A 5,327-nucleotide genomic window follows, 5' to 3' on the forward strand; every position below is an offset into this window, starting at 1 on the left:
TGTGGTTATTGTTGTTTTTACACTAATTCATTCACATGATTTTCTAATTGTTGGACTATATAGTTTGGTACATGTATTTAACAGGCCTAAGGAAATAAACATCTGATTAATCCTTGGCCTTTGAAAGTATCTTATACCAAGCAATAATTTAGTAGCGTGGATTAGGAAAACAAAAAAGCTCCTGGAATTCTTTGAAAAAGCTTTTTTGAGCCAGGACCCTTTTGTAGTTCATACTGGACTTAGAATTGATATGTGTCACTGTCTGAGCTTGAACTCCTGCTTCTCCTGCTTCAGGCTTCTGAATGCACACAGGGCTTTTGTTGTTTTGCTTTTCCTCCACATTGTTTTTTGCGATTATAATGGATCAGATCACAATACCAATAAAGTCAGAAGTCAGAAAACACTCTGAAAATGGAAATGATTGTATAAGATCATTAAAAATGGCTGACTCCTCTCTTTCCGTTCCTAGCGCAGGCATGAACGTCTCTAACACGTTTTATTGAAGAGAAACCTTGAGAATTTACACTAAATTCCTAGTAAGCTGAAACCATGTCACAACATTGCAATATAAAACTTCCCTTCAGGCTGGTGGTCCCAAGAAGAATCTGAAGTGGGTAGTCGCGCCTAAGCATTGGATGTTGGATAAGCTGACTGGTGTGTTTGCTCCTTGTCCATCCACCAGTCCCCACAAGCTGAGAGAATGTCTGTCTCTCATTATTTTCCTAAGGAACAGACTAAAGTATGTATGCCTTGACAGGAGATGGAGTGAAGAAAATCTGCATGCAGCATTTCATTAAGATTGATGGCAAAGTCAGAACTGATATCACCTACCCTGCTGATTTTAAGGATGTCATCAGCATCGATAAGACAGGGGAGAATTTCCGTCTGATCTATGACACCAAGGGTCGCTTTGCTGTTCACTGCATAACACCAGAGGAGGCCAAGTACAAGTTGTGAAAAGTGAGAAAGATCTCTGTGGGCACAAAAGGAATCCCTCATCTGGTGACTCATGATGCTCGAACCATTTGCTACTCAGATCCCCTCATCAAAGTCAATCACACCATTCAAATTGATTTGGAGACCGGCAAGAGAACAGATTTCATCAAGTTTGACACCGGTAACCTGTGTATGGTGACCAGAGGTGTTCACTTGGGAAGAATTGGTGTGATCACCAATAGAGAGAGACTCCCAGGTTCTTTCGATGTAGTTCATGTGAAAGATGCCAATGGCAACAGCTTTGCCACCCAATTTTCCAACATCTTTGTTATTGGCAAAGGCAATAAACCTTGGATTTCTCTTCCCCGAGGAAAGGGGATCTGCCTCACCATCGATGAAGAAAGAGACAAGAGGCTGGCAGCCAGAGCAGTGGGTGAATTTCATTTACTATCTCTATGTGCCATTGGAAATAAGAAGAGACTTTCACTTAATGAAATGGTCTCTATGAATAAATAAGGATCAGAGAATTTTAAATAAAAATGATCTGATGTGATTTAAAAAGTGGCTGACTCCTAACACTATATACAAAAATGAACTATGTTATTAGATAGCTCAAGTAATATTCTATTTCTTTTTCTCCCCTCTCTCCCCTCTTTTTCCTTGCTTTCGTCCAGACTTCCTTCCCTTCATCTCTACATTTTTTCACGCCTTTTCCCCTCCCATACCATCCCTTCTGCCACCCTTCCTGTGCCCCTGAGGCAGTCTTACATTGATTAGGAAATTCTCAAACCAGTTCAGGCTGATCTTCAAAGCTTAATCCTCCCACAGGGTCTCCCCGAAGTGCTGAGATTATAGGAACCTAGAGCCAAGGCAATCAGGAACATTCTTGTGCTATCAATTGCCTGAGACTACACCTTTCTGCTCCTGGGTGACTGTGGCGATGATCTAAGAGCTGAAGTAGAAGGTGCAAAGCTCTTGGTAGACTTCCTTGTATCCTTTTTATTTTGTTAAGTTTCCTTTTTCTCCTTGACTTTGCAGCCATTCGGATGGGTTTTTCTCCTCATGCTCTCCTGGCCAGCCTCCTCCCCTGTTTCCTCATTAACCCCACCAGGGAAGGGACATTGTTCATTAATTCTCCCTTATACCACTTATTTCCCATGAAGGTCCCTGGTGATAACTTTGCAGTTGGCTGAGGGTCACTGCTGACAGGTGGGAGTGGATACAGTAGCATAAAAGGAAAGTGGGGGTTGTTGTGGCTAGTGGCTCAAGAGAACAATCCTAGCTTCTCAGTAGGCTGAGAACTGAGGGTAGTGGATTGAAGCCAGCTGAGCCAGGAAAATCCAGGAGACTCTTATCACCAATTAACCAAAAAAGGCCAATAAGGGACCTGAGGTTCCACTTGTAAATTGCCAGCCTTGAGCAAAACAGCTAAAGAACAGTGCTTCCTGCATGAGATCCAGCCCTAGTATAGGTGTGCGCATGCCCTGGCACACAGACACACACCTAAAAAATAACTTGCAAGTATTAGCTAAGTCTCCCTCCTTGTTTGGGAAGGGACAGAGTCCCACAGTTGTGAAAAAAAAAAAAACAAAACTCCAGGGCCTACAGTTACAATGGAGGCATTACGTATTTTACAAGACTGCTTGCTTTTCTTGGTTTTTGAGACAGGCTATCTTTCTTTGACTAGGCTGGCCTTGAACTCTTAATTGACCTTCCTCAGTCTCCCAGGGAGCTGGAATCCTAGGCCTGGACAAACGCTAACTAGGAATGTATGAAAGGTGAATTAGACAAAATGATGTCACGTGAATAATAGATTGTCTTGCATTGTCTTTATTACATGCCCTTCTGGGCCCTTCTATCTTGGATCTCAGTTGTTTTTAAGTGTGTCATTATTTATGTTTTTCAAGTATTCAGAATCACCCATGAAACAGCCAGGGCTTCAAATTTCACAGCAACAAGCTGGAGTTCAAGTTCAGTGTTCACAATTTCTGGGTTAACAGCAATACTGACAGGATGAGAAGACTCTGGAGAATAAAGACAGTATCAGTGTGCGCCCCATGGAAGATAGGATTTGTAAAGGTGTTTTTTTAAATTATTATTAAGGTCTGTTTAAGTGAAGCCAGCAGATCAACCAAGGGTGGGGTTGGGCTCTGAGAGAGTTAGGGCTTGAAGCTCTCTAGGGTGGGTCTAGGGTGGGTTTCATTCAGTGTCCTAAATAATCACTGGGTAGGGACTCAGGTTCTCTTCAAATCTTGGAAAGGCCTGGACCAGCTGTGAGTTCTCTTCTCTTCCAAGCTTGGAAAGACCCTGGACATCTACTCTATCCAACTCTGAGAGCTCCTGGAGTGCAGATTTAACATGACTCCCCAAAGTGAGTTCCTCTCATGCTGAACTGATGTGTGTTTGCTTTGCGACCAGACTTGTTACTTCCACATTTAGGATTATTGGAGGGTTGAAGTTTTTAATCTTTTAAAGTCCAAACCTGTTGGATTGAGGGAGGGGGATATAGCTCAGGCCATCAATGTCATTGTGTATAGCTGTTGGACAAAACTGGGGTTCAGGAGCATTTTCTCATAGGCTTGGGTATTTAAAAATGCATCTGTGGTTCCATCAAATAAGAAGAATATATGGCAGAATTTGCAGCTAAAACAATTCTGCTGAGAATCTTTCAAAATAATGAGGAAGGATGTGGAGAGAATTAGAGTGTATGTGTGTGGAGTGGGGTGGGGGAGAGTGAGGTAGAACCATTACGTTCTTGGTTTTGCTGTGCATTGAGGTTGGCTGGAAGATTCATCAGACCTTGTACTCTCTGCTTTCTTGTGTGTTGGAAGATTAGTAGGATGGAATGGAGATGTGGCTTGGTGCCAGAGCCTTGCTTGGCACACAAGGCTCAGTATTTGGTCCCCAGTACTGTAGAAAACACAGAAACCAAACAGGGCACAGAGTAAAACTTTATGAAAAGGTCTACAAGGTGAACTCCAGATTTTTCTAAGTGGGAATCTAGGAGATGGAAGAGCCTTTGACATGGCCCTTGGAAGGCAGTGTGCAACATCTGCCCCTGATTTCTCTGTCTACATGAGCCTGAGTTGAGGCAGGAAAGAGGGTTTTGTGTTCAGCTCCAGGGCAAAGCAGAGCTAATTCACCACCTCCAAATCTCCACTGGGCAAGATAAGTTAGAGGTGCATTTGAGAGTATAGAACGTGACACTCACCGACTGTCCAGGTTTTCTTCACTGGTGGTCTGTTATGTCTCCTATGTCTCAGGAGGGCCTAGGAAATAGCTTTCAGTACCCTTTGTGGCCAGGTTCATTATTCTTTTTGATTTACTTATTTCGCTGTTCTTTGGGTTTGAACTCAGAGCCTGGATGCTGTTCTTAAGCTTCTTGCTTACTCAAGGTTATCATTCTACCATGTGGGTCACAGCTCTACTTCCAGCTTTTTGGGTAGTTTGGTGGAGATAAGAGTCTCAGGAACTTGCCAGTATGGACTGGCTTTAAATTGCAATGCTCAGATTTCAGCTTCCTGAGAAGCTAGGATTACAGGCATAACCACAAACCTTTGGATCAATTTTTGTAGCAACAATTAGCTGTTACTTTTAGACTCTGTTGTAGAGGTGGTTTTGCGGGGGGGGGGTACATTGAGGTTGACCCCAAAGCAAGTCTAGTAATCTACCTCTTGAACCACACCACCAACGCATGATGGGTGTTTTAAATGGTCTAATTTTATGGCCACATGATCTCGAGTTTTGATGAATGTGACCTATTGTTTGCTGTATATCTTTTCTCCCTTGTTTATTGGGTTTATAATATTTTCAAGCTCTTTCCCCTCCTTCATTTTGAGTTCAAAACAGATTATGTTGGGTCAGTTCTTTCACAGGTCAGAGCAGATATACATAGTAATAATTCATGAAAAAGATCTGTTATTTGGTCCTTCTAGAATCAAGGACATGATTACACAGTGGGTAGATGGACTATTGCACTTCAGCACGAGGGTTTTAAGCAGTACCAAGGGTTTTAAGCAGGACCAAGGAAAGGAAGGGAAAACTTGATGGGCTTAGGCAAGACTCAGGTGGTAGAGTGCTAGCCAATGAGTGTAAAGCAATAGGTACCAAGTTCCAGTCCAGATCTTGGACAAAAAAGGAAAGAAAGAAAGGAAGGAAGGAAGAAAGGAAGGAAGAAAGAAAGGGAGAAAGAAGAAAAGAAAGAAAAGGAAGTGGAAACTTGATATCAAACCTACTCATGGGCTGGGAAGTTGGCTCAGTGGTAGAGCGCTTGCCTTGCATGCATGAGGCTCTGGGTTCGATTCCTCAGCACCACATAAGCAAAAAGAAAAAAGCCAGAAGTGGCGCTGTGGCTCAAGTGGTAGAGCACTAGCCTTGAGCTGAAGAGCTGA

At 42.8% G+C, this 5,327-nt stretch overlaps 1 pseudogene; it reads left to right on the forward strand.

Annotated features, from left to right (window-relative positions):
* Window positions 1–476: 476 nt before the first annotated feature.
* Window positions 477–5,327, forward strand: part of LOC105992647 — a 36,669-nt pseudogene continuing 31,818 nt past the window's right edge.

This window comes from Dipodomys ordii, unplaced genomic scaffold, assembly GCF_000151885.1.
Source record: "Dipodomys ordii isolate 6190 unplaced genomic scaffold, Dord_2.0 Scaffold86, whole genome shotgun sequence".
In the NCBI taxonomy this organism is placed as follows: Eukaryota; Metazoa; Chordata; class Mammalia; order Rodentia; family Heteromyidae; genus Dipodomys; species Dipodomys ordii.